Here is a 19,387-nt window from a genome sequence, read left to right on the forward strand (position 1 = left end):
ACAGTTTGCATATGGAGAAAAGTATTGCCGGGAATTTCCCCGGTGACCGGATTTCCGAAGCCCCCGACGACGCGCACATGCCTGCCCAGTTATTTTATTTTTCCTCCGAGGGATAGGAAATATATGTACCGCTCGTCGCTGTCCGACTACGAAACATCTCCCGAATATTTCGGATGTTTTTTAAATATTTTTCTGTTCAATCTACGTCAACTGCATCAAAATTAAAAAAAAAGCTATGACTATAAATCAACACAGTGTTGATTTATTTCGACAACGCAGCACATCAAGACTATAGTGAAGATGTCTCATTGTCAGTTATAAAGTTTTTTTTATAATTTTACTTTTGCTTCTTCTTTAGTAAAAAAGGTTGAACAGTGAATTATAAAAAACTGAAAATCTTTAAGCGGTCTTCTCCATCAATCATCTTTAATTAAATATTTCGAAAAAAATTCTTTCATAAGCCACAATACGAATGCATCTCGGAGATTGAAATAAAAGATCGGAGATATAAATTGGGGGCGAGATGTGACGGCGGACAAATGTCGGTTCCCGTGAAATTGATCGCTGTGGCAGACCTGATACACGGACACAATATGTCGAGGGTAATAATCGTCCGGTCGTGACAATCGATGGCAGCTTCATCGGTAGCGGACGATGGATCTTCGCAATCGGATGGAGAAAAGGGGGAAAGGGGAGTCTCGGAGGGCACTCGAAAGCTCGTTTACAACAGTCAACGACGACGAATAGCCAACCGTGAAATCTACAAGTCTTTTGACGCCAGCGTCATCAGCTCTGATATACATCAGAATCAGAACTTCAACTATCATACAATATAGACTATATTTACAAATAAAATCCCAAAATATTCTAACTGCTTCAATTTTCATGTCATTTCATGTTTCTTGACTTTTGCAAAATAAAATGCTAATTATTACAACATTTAAAAAACAATATGTGTAAAGCGAATAAAGAAAATATACAGAAGTTCGTATAAGATAATAAGAAATATATAAACGTTATCATATTTCATGATTACATTTTTCTTACAATTAGACATAGTTTTTATCCGTTATCTAATATAAAATTAAAATATCAATATAAATACTGAGGACTAAAACATTTAATATTATTAATTAATAGTCTCATTAATTAACGATCCCGTTTATCAATCGATATTTAAATTTAATAAAGATAAAACGGTAAATTCAAACGGTAAACTATACTATCAGTGTCCGACTTTTAAGTACATGATTGAATCATACTCTTAACCTTCACGATCAAGGCTGGAACCGCTTACGCGTCGTCCACGCGACAGCATTTAATCTCGTTTGACGGACGATTTGTCGTATTTGCGGCAAGTGTGGTGAAAAGAACGGTTAAAAAGACACCCGGAGCCGATCGATAACCACATTGTTTTCGCTCCAAATGTACGCTTAGATGACGCGATTTTTTACGATAATCTACATCCACGTGACTTTTTCTCTATTAACGTCACCGAGATTCTCTCTTCCTTACTTTAAAGCGATCTTTAAATTGTATAGCAATGAAAATATATGTGTGCAAAAAATTTGAATTACGGCTAAAAAAAATTTAATTCTAGCTAGCTTGGTAATCCTGTCAAGTAAAATACGGTTTTATTTCAGAATAGCACCAATAAAATTCTAATAACTTTGAAAAAATATTCCTTTTATATACGACATTCTTGTTCTCCGAAACCGTTGAAATTTTACTTAAATATTTTCCCATATCTTTATATCTAAGGGTCGTATTTGGGTGTTCTATTTCAAGGGAATCCCTTTGTGTGTGACAGGGGCCCGAAATAATATCCCCGGATCCTTGGAGCCCATAAAGACCGATGCTTGTCGGTGATGAAGGGTACAGCGTCACGCAAAAGTCTGCCAGCCGAATCAATTCTGAAATGACTCGCGCCGCGTTTCATATGTCGTGACATAACTCAACTCGATTACTATGATTATCGCGTGTGGCGCGTACAATAACGCGTACGCTTCTATTATATTTATTTTCTAACATTCTTCAGACCAAAGTGCAACACAAATTTATTTGAAGATACCAAAGAAAACATCCAAAAGATATTTCTAAAACTTGCTGCCAAAAATATCGCATTTAATTTTTTCCGAGAAGAAGCTACAGAATTTATTTCTACTCAATTGTGATAGAACAACGCAAGTAATAAAAAATCCTAAACTTAAATTCCTTTTAGTTTAAAAGCATCTTTTCTCCAAAATACAATATAACTTTAAGAGAAATTTTTTAAAAGAAATATACATATTTTAGATCAATAATTTCGGATATAACTCATTTATACTATACACAATTAAGCGCTCCCCCAACCGCTCTCTCTACAAACTGATTATATCTCATCAGGTCAGCCCTGGCGCAATGTTGGCAACTCTAAAGTACTTGGTCGGTTTCGATAATCGATCAGTTCGATGGTGTCGGTACACGAGAAAAATCAGGCTCGTTCCTCTAAGCGCCCTTTAATTATGTTTTCTCAGCTTATTGCTTATTGCTTAACGAGCGTCCCGGAATCACGATCCATTCGCTTGTCTACCATTAACCGGTATCGATTAGACGCGCTCGGCTGGGAGCGCAATTTGCGCGCGCGATATAGTGGCGAAAGAAAACGTAAAATATTTTTGATTGTTTATGCCAGATTAAGCCTTATATAGTGTCTCACTTCTTGCATCATCTCATTACGCCTAGGTAGGCAGGCAGGCAGCTCGCGTCGTATTATTGTTCGCCCGCGGGCCGATAGACCGCCGGCACTCGGCAGTCAAGTCAGGCAGTCAAGTCAGGCAGTCACCTGCCTATTAGGGAACCGGGGAGATTCCTGAGTGCCTTGTAGTACGCGCTCCTTACTACGTTGCTTGCTCGTTCTCCTCCTCTCTCTCTTTCTTTCTCTCTCTTTTTCTTTCTCCTTCCTATTTCTCCATCTCTCCTCCTCGATCTCTCTTCTGGTTCCTCTCTCCGCTTTGCTATCACTCCAGCCAGCGTCCGCCGGGAGTACCACACACCACCGACATGGTCGTGTCGCGTCGCACAGTGCCGGTGTTTCACACGCCATATGGGCTTTGTAGCTGGCGAGCTGTCCCGTGTACTTTACGCCCAACCCGTACGTCTGCCCGTCGAGTGCGTGCACACGTACGGTATGATACGCACGCATGTACGCACGCCCACGAATGCGAGTTCACGAGTCGAGCTCGTAAAGCGCCGACGATGCGCGGGAGGCATCGCTGTCAAAGGCGCTCGCTTTATTTACGAGGCAGGAACTCGTTACGTCCGCGGCGTAACACACTTCACCAGCACGCCGGACTCTGAATCGGAGTTGGGTTAAAACTGCGGGTCTCCGTTGCTTTCAGGCTGCATTTCCGCACACTTTTCGCATTGAAAGCGAGACGAGCATCACCGGGAACCGACTTTAATTATAATAATGAGTTTTTTAAATTTAAAGTTTATCTTTCTGAGACTATATTCTGTATATGCGCGTTTTCAAGAAAAAAGAGAGAAAGAGAAATGTACAGCCACTTTGCTGTCCACATGACGATCCGCTCGATTAACAGAGTGCAGTAATCTGTAGGTTAAAATGTTATAAATGCAAATTAGATTATAAATAGATTCATGGATTGTGATGCAAATAGGATTATTAAGCATTCATAGTTATTAGCATGCACAGAATGATACGATGTCATTGTTTTTCTTTTTCTATTATTGTCGCATATTGCGTTAGCGAGTAATATAGGACATTGAGTATATAGCATAAATCTGCTCGCGTCTGAAATTGGCACGTCGCCAGTCAAGCAAGACGCGTTTGCTGCAAAAAAATATGCGTACCTGGCTTTCTCTCGTGCACTTCCGCAGTTATTTACCGTTTCAAATCGTGTGAAAAAAAATTACTATTTGAAATAATGAAGAAAATGCGATTTGATTTCAACTAATTATATCCGGTTATTCTTCGAGAATGAATATTTCAAGGAAATATTTCTCTTATATACACATTTTCTTGCGAAGATATATAAACTACGAAGACGAATATATCGTTTTATCTGAATCTGTTATATTTCAAGATTAATTCCAAGTTTACAACTAACCAAACTCGACACTCTTGATCTCTAGCCTGTTTAAACAGAGAGAATCTCAAGAGTCTCTAAATTGTCCCTGGATGGGATACTGAAGTCGCTGTTCGTCCTTGCGGTTAATCGCGCGCACCGATTATGGTTATATGGCCATGTGCATGCACAACGAACTGTTCAGTCAGCACGGAATCAGGTACGCGACCGCAAAACGCAATCAGCGTCGCTTACGATGTCGTACGATACGACGATTACGAGCGCGGCGCATTCGTTACAATTATAAATAATACTGTGTCGATTCTCTTGCATTCGTTTTGCATGTAAAGCGAGCCGCAATTAACATAACACGATCCGGCACGCGGTCCATAATGAATTTGTCGATTGTTGCGCATTTGCTTTATTAATATGTGCCATTAATATTCGTGGAGCGAATCGACTTGCGCGTCGCCACACATTGATTTAATTAATAATGCCGCTCAATAAATTCGCGTCATTTTTCACAAGTGGAATCGGCGCCGTGGTACTAAAGTGAGCTTTAACATGATAATTGCGAAAACGGCATCGGTTATTGGCCATTTCGTTTTGCGATTTTAAGTTTTTTACGTTATGATACCGTTTTATGTCGCGGTACTATATTATCGGTACTTACGCGGCGTTCTTGATCGCGGATAACTGAAAGCATCGATATTCGGGGAAGTTTTAGCATCTCTCCTCGCATCTCTCTCAGCGCGCGAGTACAGAGGGGACGGAAGGGAGATGAGAGCAGCCTCGTAAAAGAATTTACATTCCGCGGAGACGAATAATTGCGGAGACGTCAGACGCGGGAATGGAAGCGCGGAGCGAAATTGAAATAATAAAAATTGCGGCGTTTACGCGGCGCAATACCGTAGGATTTATTGCGACGTTAAAGCGGTGGCATCGATTTTTCCGTATAACATGCCGCGCAAGAGTTTTTCGATGGCGCGCGCTTTAACGAGCATGTTTTCGCCCATATACCCGTCGTGAAACGTTACAGCCCGGGTTTTATGGCAAAGCAACACGGTGGTTTTCAAAATGGCCGGGTTCACTCGTGTCACCGGCTGTGTGTGGTGGATGTGGACTCCCCCCTTTCTGCTCCCCGTTCTCTCCCCCCCGGTTGCTGATCGATAATCGCGTGTGACAGCGTCGCGACGCCGCTCTCTCTTTCTCTTTCCGAACTCTCCGCGGGGATTAGGGTAAATGGATTCGAAATTAGAGCGCGTGGCGATATCACGTTTTATCGCGCGATTGATTCGATCGCGGTCGTCCAAGCGGATGAATCGATTTCTCGATCTTTTGCGACTCGGATTGATTAAGTGTCTTTTGAAAAGCACAAATTACTCTTTTAAAATTTTCAAATTATTAACGCTCAACTGACCACGCAGCATTATGAAACGTATAATTGCAAAGTAAATGTTATTAGCTGAAAGATATTGATAACAGAAGTTGTAATATAAGTAGAACTACACTATAAATATGAGCATTATAATACGAATATTATTTTAGTTATACATTAAAAGCTATACAATTGTTTTTATTAAATATATATGAAATTTATTGTATACACGCATGTGTGCACGTACGCATAATTAAGTTTTTGATTGTTTTTGTATATTTAACGTTTAAAAGAAGATCGAAATTTTTCTTTTCGACGCTCGGTTAAAGTTGAAGGTAAACTATTAACGTCAAAAATATTTAATATTGGCAACGACGTATCAATATTGTTGAAACACGCCTATCGGCGATATGATCTGCGTGACTGATCGGAAATAATATTTGGCGGCTCGAATCAGCCTCGGCAAATATTTGTGCGACAGTTTTGTGAGCTTAAATACGATTCATTAGGAGCGTTTGTACAGCATGAGGTAATCCCAGCTGCTCAAATATCAGAACGATAAGAGGCCTGCAATTATCAATGCATACAGAACCCACGCGCACCGCTGCGTATAGGTGTAAAGTAAAATCATTTGAGCTGTTACTTTTGTTACTAACAAAGAATAAATTACTGGTCAGACGGATGCAAATATTCACTGGAATTCATGGTATCGCCTATCTCTTCGAGGAATGCACACGTTTCAACATGTTTCTGTGTTTCGTATCATTAGTAAGACATATTTGTCTCCTCGTTATCAGGAGGCGCCAATAAAATAGCCTCCTTATCTTTAAATAGTGATTAAGATATTAATTATGTAGTGAGTATAGGAAGACAAAGTTTTTTCGACGAGTATGAAAAATTTCAAGTATTCTCTCGTTTTTTTGTCTCTTTAAATGTGTGCCAATGAAAGGCATGACATTTCCTCATTTCTGCTGCATCGTAAATTACAATTTGTAATTGTAAATTGTAAAGAAATTAACTTGATTCACGTTAATGAGAGCATTTAAAGTCGTGTTTAATTGAAATACTTTCGCAGTCGCTCTTTGAACTCATCGATCTTTTTGAAAGGAGTATACACGATTGCTTTTTTCATCTTTCTACGCATAGTAATAATCTCTTTTAAACATTTCTGACTAGTGCAATATTACAGTGGTTTATTTATACATGTTAAATAATTCTAGATTTAATCTTTAATGTTATTTGATTGTTCTAAAAAAGTATTATTTTTGAAAGATATGACTTCTTGAAAAATCGATGTGCATGAGTCTGGAAAACATTGGTTTGACTTGATATCAAAACAAAGAACGATCATTGTCTGTGATTTAGAGTCCTTTACTTTAGAATCCTTAACTTGGCAGTGCCTACCTACTTTCTTGTGCTCTCTCTCTCGCCCAGCGTGCATGCACGCAGCGTACATCTGTGCACCGTGATCTTTGCTCCGTAGCGTGCACAAATAAAAGATTTTACGTGAAGAAACTTAAACTCTGAATATCGACACTTTTGCCTGTTCGGGTGCGCCAACACTCGAACATTTCGAGTGTTGGTGCATTATTCAATAGCGCTAAAGCATTGTTATCTTATCGACTAATAATACCATCGAGAAAAGTTCTTGCAATAATATATTGGCGAATATCAATTCAAAGTACAATTACATGTAATATGTTATCTTGTTTGTAAAGCAAAAGAGGGAATATGGAATCAAAATACTGAATTGTTTTGAATCGAACGATTGATTTTTTTTCCTTAATTCTCTGCTGTTTAAAAGGGTGCAAATGCTCGTCCCCAATCATGCGTTTCGGTGCTCCGGAAAATGGCAAAACAAAAACGAATTCCAATCTGTAAATACAGCCAAGCCTTTATTCAACGTTGGAATTTTTCGACCAATTATTTCGACCGGTTCAACTATATGCATCGGGCTTTTAGCTTTTTACATGGGGAATCAATTAACCCCTTTGTGACGCATCGATAAGCGCCATAAATGTACGCGCGATACTAGGTTACCGCGACTAAAACCTTGATATTGGTCACGAAAGTCTATTCTTATCTCTACAGCTAGTATTCTAATCTTTATTTACCGCTGCACGCACAGCACTAATGCAACCATTTATAAATTTTGCACTTCTTAACCTTTATGAAAATCGAGTTCAACGTGAGGTGAGGATGGAATAGACAACGATAAAAATATTAACCTTATTCGAAGTTTCTTTTGTCTCGTACAGAAAATTACTAAATTAATGGTGCAATAAAACTTTTTTTTTATAAGTAAGCACAATTTTTTACAAAATTCGTTTTGTAAATATGATAAAACTATTCATCTAACATCTTCCGCGCAATCCTGTTCAGGTCAGCAAGCTTTTACCCTTTTACAAACGAAAGTCAATTAATCTCTTTGTCACGCATGGATACGCGCGATGTACGAACGGAAGAATGGACGTTGAATGCACGATAATAGGTTACAGCCCGGTAAAACCGTATATTTAGTTACAAAAGTCCACGGTTGTGTGTCCCACATTTAAATGTCAACGTCCAATTTTCACTCCGTGATAATATTATATACGCAATTTCCATATTATATTTCAGTTTCTATATAAATATATAAATATACAAATTTTTACAATATATAGTTGATTATTTCAGATGCATATCCAATTTTCTTTTATATCTTTTAATAATAGCAGATTGTGTAATCCCCGTCCTATCGCTGGCACTTTTCGCAATCTCTTTACGCAGAAATACATATATCTACGTTTAGTTTTACGATTAGAAGTTTCACAGATAATATACTCGTAGATTTAATGACTCTACGGAAAAGACGCAAGAGAGCGAGTAAAATATCTCTCGAACACTATGTAATTTTATCAATCCGATAAAGCAAAAATGAGATGTAACTTCCTCGATTTACGAAATCAATTATCGACTCGATGAGAAAACGTTTCCGCATGCCGGACGAGGTGTCTGTGAAGTTGGCATATCATTTTCCAGCAGATAAAAAATAAAAGGGAGTTCTTGTCGCATGCAGTCAAGTTCTATAGTTCCTGATACTTTTTAGTAATAGTTCTGGTGATTTTACCCAAAAAACAGTCGATCGAAAAAATGATCTGCTAACTTCGTAGCAGATCAAAAATAAAAAAGAGTTCTGAATTTTGTACCCGTACTAACATTATCAACAATTTCTGCGTGGTCGACGTCACTTTGTACATGAGCGTGCATAAATTGCATGTTATCTTTTTTAACCCTAGGTATACACAGTCTTATTTTGTCTATACACTTATACACTGTGGGGTCTCGGAGACCTCATCCCATTGTCATCGTCATCGTAACTTCAGCAAAAATGAATTTCAGTTTATTTATTTTTTTTTATCGATCAAGAATCGATCAAGGAATAGGCCCATAATGCATAAAAGTCGATTGAATTAAAGAGTTCCGAGATATACGAGTAAAAATAAAATAATATATGAGACAAAAGTTTCTACGAGCGCGAAAAAAGGAAGCTAGGCTAAGGTCTTGGAGACTTCACTGTGCATACCTATAGGGTTAATAAGCAGCACTGTGCTGCTGCATTCTCGATGCTGCATATATAGCAAGGAAGAAATCGATATAATTCATATTTTTATTTAAAAATATATATGCAGTACACGGAAAGAACGGTTTTGCTGAAGTATCTAAAAATTTAGCTAGATACAGATCTGAAAATAATGTTGTTGGTCCATCAAAATAATTATGTAGAACTTAAACTGATTGCTATAATGTCAAAATTTTTTACGGAATCATCATATTTCAGCGACTTACTATAATTATTTTAATGGTGTAACAAAATTATTATCAGATCTGTATATCTGGCTAAATTTTTAGATATTCAGCAAAACCGTTCTTTCCGTGCACATATTTTTATCAGGGTCTAAATATCGCTAATATATATCACTAATGTAAAATGTACATAAAAGAAGCAAGTTGCCATTTGTACACGCATTAATCTAATAATTTCTTCGTCTGAACGTTGTTGGAATATTATCGAATCATTAGAGAATCTTAATATCTTGAGTTTGACTGATCGAGATTCAGCGGAAAGGCAAATATGTATAATATATGATAAGCTTGAAGAAGTGCAGGATGTCTCTACTGAGATTACCCGCAAAAAAGAACAGACAGTATCTGAATATTTTTAAAGAAAGAGAAAGTTACGACAAATAAATTAACAACACGCAATGAGTTAATATTTATTTTAACTGGCTCAGTAGATTAGTATGATTATGGCATTTAAAATTATTATGTGAACATTATTTGTTACGCTATATTACCTTTTGTGAATTGTGGCAGAAAGGACAAAAGGTTCATGGACACATTGTTTTACGTGTTGACGCCGAACGACCCTTCTTAAGGTTCCAATTACGGGTGATTGCGGTCCGAAACTGATAGATTGGTTCGGACTTACATACGGTTCCAGTTCCTCCAGACAGTCGTTCATGTAATCGGACACGCTTTGATACTTCTCCTCGTAGACCTCGTACTGTTGATTCTTGAAGTAGTCGTGAGCCTCTCGCACGTCTCCGTGTTCGCGGTCGCTCATCTGCCTCGCGAGCAAGATATCCGTCGGTCGCGTGCAAGATCTCCGATCGCGAGGGCGGTCATTCATCGCTCTTCAAGATTTCCGTCTCGCGAGCCACGCAGAGAGACCGAGCGACTCAAGATTTCCGCCCGACATTTCCGCGAAGGCTCAGCCCGCTCGGGTGCGCGAGAGTGCGAGAACTGTGTATAAGACTGTAAATGAATTGTGCTTGTCAATCAAATATAAAGGGCGTGCGTTATCTAAACCCACTCCTCGCTAACTCCTAGGCTCTTGCCCGCGTCCTGGTCAGGGTGGTCCCGGCATTCATTCATGTCCCGAGGGCACCTCGGCAGAGCACGAAACATTCTGGTCCAAGCCCATTAAAGTATGCGATTATCTTTTACTTTAGCCGGGGAGTCGAAGTTGGCCAGCCTTGCAACGTGGGAGAAGCGGACGTGATTCCCGCCACCGTTGCGAGTTGATCCCGGCGCCGGGCATGCTTGAAACGCACTGCGTTTGACACAGATGGATACCCATTCACGAAATAACTTATTACTATTTATTTCTATTTTAATTTGACACTGGGGCTACTGGGGCAAGTTTCGTCGAGACCGTGGATATGTTCGGACGTGTTTTGTCCTGAATAATTTTTGAAGATTGCAATGTTAATGCAATCAGCACCGAGTTTGGATTGAATCGTTTGAGTCTGTTTTCAACTTGTTCTTGGCCGTTATGTGATCCTGAGGAGGATTAGGTGCCATAAAATTTACAAAGAAAAAGAAGAAGAAGGCTATTGGGTGCCACGGCTACTCGTGGCACGAGTCTCGTGCGTCAAGAGGTGTAATTGTTTCTATACCTGGTAACTAGCGCCTACTCTCGAGAAGACAGCTACGCAGTCACTGGGTGTCTCTGCAGTAATCGAGTCATCAATCTTGCATCGTGCATGCAGTGCCCGAACCATCCGAGAACCCGGGCGTGAAGATTCATTTTTGACTTCTTCATATTTACTGCGTGTTGGGGAACGGATTGACAGTCGAGAGTTTCCCAGATAACTGTGCCCTTTCTTGGCTCTACAATTCACCAGCAGTACTTGGGCCCATATCACTACAGGTTCTTAGAGGCGCAGTCAGATTGACGCCACTTGGTTACCGCAGAGCGTGCTGGCCAGCCGACATCAGATCTTGCGACCGAAACGTACTGAATCGGAACAGCCTCATTGCAACGGTCCAGCGAGAACACTGGGAGGTGAGCGCATGACTTGACTGGGAGAGACTATATATTCGCATCACCAGACCAGTAACTGACTCTGATCCCAGGCCCAAAGAGACTCGTGCGCAGAGAATCAAGGACCTAAGACAGCCTGACTTCTCCGACACAATATACAATACGACAGTGCTCACACCAGCGTAGTTTTCAGGCCAATTGAATCTTTGGATTCTAACACGCATTCGCCACTTTTTTCGCGTTCCTTTCTACCACGATTTACAAAAGGTAGTAGTCTTGCCACTGTTCGCAACGCGGACTCAATATGTCGTTAATTTAACTAAAACAATGTTAATTTAATTATTAATTTGACTAATCTATGGAGTTAAAATAACATTCTTTGTGTTAAAATAATAAATTTTGACACACAATTAAAAAGAACAAAATGTTATTTAACTCAAGGTATTGGTTTAAATTTTACCTTTTAATATATAATAGCGTAGAGACAACTATAGTAACTATACCATTTTTTATGTATACAGAATATATAGACATGATTATATGTATTCAATACTTTGTAATTAATTGTAATTGCAAGACGTTTCATCATACACTTTAAATCCATAAACGTTTAAAAGTGACACATTTGGCTGAAGCTCGTTTTGCATGTTTTGTTGCGTGTTAAATCAACACGTTTAACTGTATTAACATGTTCAACCGTGTTAAATGGCAGTCAGGCCGTTTAACTATACCGAATTAAATGGCATCATTCAAAACGACAAGAAATGTGTAAGAAGAGCTTTAGTTAAAATAACACACTTGGATTTGCAGTGAATTAGCCGTATAGAAAAAAAATTTCTCATTATTTCATAAAATTATACGTTCCTTTTTTAAATGAAAGAAAGTTACGCACGTTGCACGTAACTTTCTTCAACTTTTTAATCTGCTACGAAGTTAGCAGATCATTTTTTCGATCGACTGTTTTTGGGGTAAAATCACCGAACTATTACTAAAAAGTATCAGGAACTATAGAACTCGACTGGATGCGACAAGAATTCCCTTTTATTTTTGATTTGCTGGAAAATGATATCCCAACTTCACAGGCAGTTAAGAGAGAAAGAGTCGATGTACTGAATTGTTTGAGAATTGCATATATCGAGCTGTTTATTGAATTAAGTAAATCTTTTGATTGCATAGAAGTAGTACATATCGATAAAATAAAATAACAGACATACATAAGATAATAGATTAATATATTAGAATGTTTTAAGAAATAAATAACATTTATTTCTATAGATCCATTTCCGTATAAACCAAGGATGTAATGTTAATCATCTAACAACTATTACATTTACATTTGATATATAAAAGTCTAGAAATAAATTCGTAAAAGCTATACGTACGAAGTATGGTTTAATCGTTCCGACGCCGTCTAAACATAGCCTTGATTTATGAACATAAAGGATACGCCTCGTTGCGGAAATAAGCCCATCAATTATGGATTTATGCCGAATCGCAGTAGCCATTGAGCTCATCGAGCGCCAACGGACGCGTCTCTCTGTCTCATTTATGGACAATTAACGCGCAGCGCAACGCGCGGAGATTAATAAACACGCGACGCCCACGCGGAAGGCAGACAGAAGGTACGAGACGGGTATAATTTAACGGCGGTCGCGAGGGGGAGCGTTAATTGAGAATGATCGACTCTCCTCGTCGGCGCGGCGCGGCTCCGCTCGGCGCGGTTGGAACAAATAATGGCAGTTGGATCGAGGCGCGGTATCGCATCGTCGCATCTCCCTCGTCTTATTCCGCTGCGCTGCTTCGGCGTGGTATGGCGTGGCGTGGCGTGGCATGGCATGGCATGGCGTTTCTCGTGATTCCCATTTTTCCCCCGTGCCGACACGATAAAGAGGCCACTCTACCGCCTCGAAACAAGATTGATCGCGAAGCGTGCTCGTGAGCGCCGCGAGGAAGGGCGCAAAAACACTCGCGCCCACCTGGACTTTCGAGGGAACGGAGGGAGATTAAATTAAATCTGCAATTGAGAGGGATTTTACGGAGTAATTCGTTATTAATTCTTCGAGAGAGGACTGAATTACCTTTGACATGTTGGGCTCGCAAGTCTTGTCAATATTTCAAATGTGTTTAAATATATTAATCTTTTATTTAGGTCTGTTATACAATGTTGATTTTATTGATTACGTGCAGGGATATCTCAAAATTATTATTGTGATTATTCTTGTCATCTGTGAATATACGTTGATTAATTTGGAATTTGTCGGAATCAATGCTCAAATTGATCAAAGAGCTCGCAGATGAAAGAAAATCTGAAGAATCTGAGCAATTCTAAATGTTAAAACTATCTACAAGAACAAGCGTTTGTTTGCGTTTTCTGTAAAAATATACAGATGTAGCACATATGATAAAATGGCTTTGAGATATTTAGAATTCTCACTTTTTTAAACTGTTCTCTTTTGAATTGTTCTACCAAAATTTATGTATATGAGACAGAAGAGAAAGCGCAAAAGAAAGATAGGGAGCGGTAAAATAAAATGAAAAAGGTGATAGGAGATAATAGAGAGAAGGATGGCGAAGGGGCGAACGAGGGAGGGAGAAAAAGAGAGAAAAAAAGAGACAGAGGTATTACATACGGGAAGGGACGATCGGGGAGACACAATAGAAGTAATACGGAGATACACACGAGGATGAAAGAGGCTCTTCGTAGAGTTTGCTTAAAGGAAAGCAGGTAGATCCGGATAAACTTATAAAAGGCCGCTCGCATCTGACGCAGACGGAAACTATCGATGCCGGCAGCGGTGTCGAATCGTTAAGCTATCGTTTCGTTATAGAGCATGGCGTTGCAAAACGTCGGTGTTGTCCCAATCGCGGGCAGGTGCTCCCAACGTGTTCTAAATAAACCCCGGAGATAAAGCCGCGTTAAACGTAAGAGAGATTGCATAAGTCTGTTGTTGGCGGTAAATCGTTCTTCTCTCGCGTCAGCCCCGCGTCGTTTTAACGATCTTGACGGGCGATCATAGTCGAAAGCACTTGGAGAACGCCTTTTGAGTACCTATTACGCCGCGGAGAACACCGTTAAGTAAACTACTTTCGGAAAATATAATTTCGTTCCTGGTTTTATCTAAATGTCCGTTTAGATAAGAGAGAGAAATCAATGAGACTAGATCCTTAAAATATCAACTCGATATATCCGTATTTATTTTTGATTATTTTAAAACGACAATGACAAGTTTAAACGTTAAAAATAGATAGCACGCGTTAAAAAGACCAAAGGCTTTTTAATTACGTTTGACGTCAACAAAATAAACATTACCGTTTATTTTTAACTGCATTGCAAACTGATAATAAAGTACTCGTTTGTACTCGTTTTAATTATTTTAATCTTTACCGGCTAAATAAATTTACAAAAAAATTGAAAAGTACCGATTTAAATAATATATTTATTCGCCACGTGATAAATTGAATTTTTCTTTAAATTGATGGTATCTGTAATTTGGGATACTGCAATATATATCGAGCTCATCGATAACAGAACGGAATAACTCGAAATATATCTTTGTTAGACACATCCTACTTTTGCTCCGCCACTGGCGGTTTGAATCGGCTTTATGTTGTACAGTCCGTTCAGAACCTAATATATTGATTTTTCTTCAAACGATTGATAAATCAGACATTCGAGCCGTCCTGTAATGCATGCAAATTTCATCGATGTCGTAAACCGATAGTTTCAGACATTCCTTTGTGCAAGATCTGTGCGACGTCACCGGATAATGCTAGTTTTAAAATTTACAGAATATTCATTGAGACTCTAATATATTGAGCTTTTTAAGAGATTTATGTAAAATTCTATTGTATATATTCTCTCAGTCTGGAAAAACAGTTATAAATATTTTTTTATTAACGTGAGAAAAGGTAGCTTATCTCTTTTGTCCATTACGTCACTGTAGATTTGATCGATCTTACGATTTAGAATGTAACGTAATTAATTAAAAAAAAATGCACATTTCTTTCTCACTTTAAACTACATTTCAATATATCGAAAACCAATATCGGATTTCGAATAGAGGAATTCTTAAGCGTCTTCTTGCTGGCACAACAAAGAGCAACTTCTGCTCGTTCGTTACGACTGTCGCTTTGTATGAAACTTATACTCTAAATAATATCTATTCAGAATATTTTCATCGATAAATAGTTCTTTACTTTGGTTTATATCTGCATCAAATTTATCAGTGTCCTAATTATTTCCTTTGAGAAAGATCAATTGATTCAACATTTGTAACGTTGCCATTTACTTTTTATTTGTCTTTGATAAACAATTTGGTAAACGAATATTTGTTCGACGTTTGTTTCGACGTACATATAACAGTACTTTTCGTTACTCCAAATGACTCGTATCTCCGAATATCTCCTCATTAGAGGAAGAATGACTCGTCCCCTGTGCGTTACGCCACTGCGGGTCGTATTGGCCGTCGGCGGTGGAGGGGAGCGGCGATGCCTCAGTAAACGCCAAGCGCTCGAACCGTCGATGCCACGGCGAAGCGGTTTACGAGAGACTACTCGCAATAGAAGAACCGGTGTTAGTTTCAACGTCGACGAAACGCTGATCGGCGTAGCCGACGGCTTATCCGTGACTCGAGTCGCCCCGCGATCCCCGGTGCCGTGAAAATCGTTCGAGGAGCCAATCACTCCTACCGGGAAGTCCTATTCCGCACGAGTGTGCATCTGTGTGCATCTGTGTCCGTGTGTATGTGTACCGTACACTTGTCCGTGCTTCCTCACTGTATGTGCGTGCGAGTGTGTGCGTGCGCATCAAAGCCGTCGTGTGAGTGTCGGTGATGCTCCTCGCGGTGTACGTGTATAGTATGTCCGTGTTGCGCAACGACGATACTTTCGCGTATGCTTAACGCTCGTTATCACCACGTATTCCCGTATTCGTGTACGCCTGTGTGTATGTGGGTTTTTTGCCTGCACCTCCGAAATCAACGACGACCGCGATCGACAGAGAGAGAGACACCGCTGTCGTCTTCCTCGAGATACGGATGCTGCTGGAGCAGCGGCGCCTCTTCGCGCACAGACACACGGCGGATCCACACACGGAGAGAAAGAGGGAGAGAGAGGGAGAGCTAGGGAGAGAAAGAGAGAGAGAGAGAGCCACGCATACAGCCACCGCACATGAGACTGCACACGCATGCGCGCGATGTGAAAACCGCCGGTTCTCCACTGCTCCATCGTGCTCTCCTCCTCGCTCCTCTTCCCTGTCCACGTCTTTCTCACTCTCATTCTCTCTCTCTGTCATCTTCTCTCTATCACCGCTCTCTCTCCCTTCCTCTCTATCCTTCCCACCCCTCTCGTCGTCTCGCGTTGGATTACCTCACGGACAAAGGATACGTAAACGGGGATATACGCGCTGGATAAACTTCATCGGGGCTCTCTCTCTCCACCGGCCCTCCTCTCGTCCCGCCGACGACTATATAGGTATTGTTCCTTGCTTTGCTTTGCTCTGTTCTACTCCATTCTGCACCCCGTGCATTGCGCCGAGGTGGCGGCGGGTGCTCGATAAGTGCAGTCGACGCAAAGGCCCACCCCCGCAGGGAAATGCGATTCCGTCGACACGACGAAAATCTTTGTTAATCCCGGAGACGTATCACGTGATATACACACAGTTTCTAGGAGATTCTATCGTTTCCTTAGTTCAATAAAACTTTACTAACGTGACGTGTTGCGTTCATCTATGCTTTCTCCTACATTTTCTGTTCATAAAATGACACAAGGGGAAAAAGAAAAACGACTCTAGGAAGATTGCCTGAAAGGACGAAGCTTTTGTGTACCTAACAAATATTGTCCTTGTAAATCTGCACTTATATAGAACACTGGCAGGCCATTTCTCGTATCTACGGATTATTTAGCCTGCAGTAAATTTTTTCTTAACGAATGTGTCATTAAGAAGAAGACTTATTGTTAGTTCTATTTTTGCAATTCTTTATTAAGCTGTACATTAAATATAATCTAAGCAAAGGTAAAACTAAAAAATTAACGTGTGCATTAATGCATTAGTATTTTGTAATTTCAAAATTGCGATTCAAATTGTAGGGAATTTTTTCACGGTATCCTAATCAGCGTTAAAAGCATTTTTATGAATTATATTGCAGAACTATTCGCGAGACAGATATTTCAGCGTAATTCAACGTACGATGTTAATGGATGCTACTTCGAGATAATCTTCTTCACACTTTAAGTAATGATATCAAGTGTCATCCGTAATACCCGGTAGATCTTTTCCATGCCAGAGTTTCTTCCACTTAATGAAGCGACAGTTTGCCCCGCCGGATGTGTACACGGTTCTGCTCTAGGCCGTGTTTAATGGAGATTCCTGGCCGGTATCGATCGTGGACGTGACAGATAGATGCCTAGGACGATAGTAATAGGATCAATCGCGGCCGGCACATCTGCGGCCCCTATATAACTTATAATGCTGCCGCAAGTTATGACGAGCGAGCGATGCATTATGTGTATTATGTACCGGGCGCGTTGCACGGACCGGATTACACATACGACGTTATTACGCGACGGGCTTGCATCGGAAAAGCTTCCCCGGCTGGGCCTTTGTGCTTTAACACGACACCGAGCTGTTGAAAGAATTGGTTTCACCGCGCGCGGGCGGTGCCGTGGAATATTTTCCAAATATATGTATATCTCGAATATACATTTATTTCCAGTTTAAATCCATCGCGTAAATCTGTTTACTTCGAATGTAAATGCATCGATTATTTTGAAAGGTTGCACATACGCTGAAAATCGTAATTTACACAGGAAGAGCGAGAGAGAAAGGATAGAACACATATCTCTATAATTTATTCGTAATGTCATATGCAGAAATTCTCGGATATTATGCATACGTAGACACTATCGCATAAAATTGAGATACGTCGTATTGGACGTAAATAATAAAGATGACACTAATTTTAATTGGAAAATAAATTACTGCCGGCAGCTCAGTTGAATATACGAATCGACGAGGTGGTCGAACTGGTTCCGTCATCAATTTTTTATTATAGCGATATAATAAATGACTCGCGTACTTAGAAGTGTGTTATCTTATTAGAAGTTGACAAAATCTGACATATTTAAATTAGCAGAAACGTGATAATTTCTCACTTAAAAAAATATTTTTCTGCTTTTTTCTGCGTTATTTATCATTTTACGTAAGCCGTTTGTATTGTATAAATTTGGATATTCAATTTGCACATTTACGTCATATGCGATAATATATGATAATGTATAAGTTTTTTTTTCTATACGCGATATTACGCTATGCAAATCGAATAGGTAATAAATTTCTCCTTTGTAAACATCCTGAGTAAGTATATCTTCATGCAAATCTGCGTTTAGTCAGCGATTATTTAAGTTTGCTCAGATTGAATACCGAGCATTTTCGTAATGGCCTAATGGCTGTGTGAAATTTTACGTGAAGAAAAAGTTGCAGGAAACTGATTATTATTATCGCGGTGTACCATCTCGAGTAGTTGTGTTTTTTCTCCTGTTACGAGCGATGTAACGACACGCAGATTGATTTCTCTGAAGCAATCATCGATGATCATATAACATTTGCAAAAATCGCGAACCTTGTCAACAGAGCGGCCGATGCAAAAGCGTGGCATTAAACCGTCCCGGGGACTGGTTCATTACATAAAACGTTGTAACCAGACGTTGCTACTTTCCAGCTGAGCTGCGAGATATCATTGCCGCGCGTAATCACGCGCTTCCATTCGGAACCGAGCGACCGCGATCACTATAGTTAAGCATTCCTTTTGCCGATCGATCGATTGAAAGCTTGCCTGTCATCCTTGCGGAACATCCTTACCTCGGTAGGTGTGCTTGCTACATCGTGACTTTGATATCGACACAAGTATTAAAAGGAATATTGATGACTAAGCTGCTCGAGAGGAAATTAATCGATTTTTCTAAATGTCAGTATCGTTACCGGGTTTAAAAATAATACCTATTAATATCAAGGAATAGTTAAAAATGTTAAACGTGAAAGAGTGTTACAAATCTTAAAAAGTATTTCAATAAGAGATAAAATAAGATAAAAATATATATCTGAAATAGGGGAAACTGAATTAAAGTCTTTATTAT

General features: G+C 39.6%; 1 protein-coding gene across 2 annotated transcripts in view; it reads left to right on the forward strand.

The window, feature by feature from the left end:
* The window catches only part of LOC139822574 (uncharacterized), a 151,986-nt gene that overhangs the window by 27,353 nt on the left and 105,246 nt on the right, over positions 1 to 19,387 (forward strand). Inside the window, exon 1 of one of the 2 annotated variants that reach the window (XM_071794417.1) lies at positions 15,617 to 16,726. The exons of the other annotated variant lie outside the window; for it this stretch is intronic. The gene's annotated coding sequence lies outside the window, so the exon portion shown is untranslated. Of the gene's footprint in view, positions 1 to 15,616; positions 16,727 to 19,387 lie in introns of those variants that run through there. 2 annotated transcript variants of the gene reach the window in all.

Source organism: Temnothorax longispinosus, chromosome 11 (genome assembly GCF_030848805.1).
Source record: "Temnothorax longispinosus isolate EJ_2023e chromosome 11, Tlon_JGU_v1, whole genome shotgun sequence".
NCBI classification, from domain to species: Eukaryota; Metazoa; Arthropoda; class Insecta; order Hymenoptera; family Formicidae; genus Temnothorax; species Temnothorax longispinosus.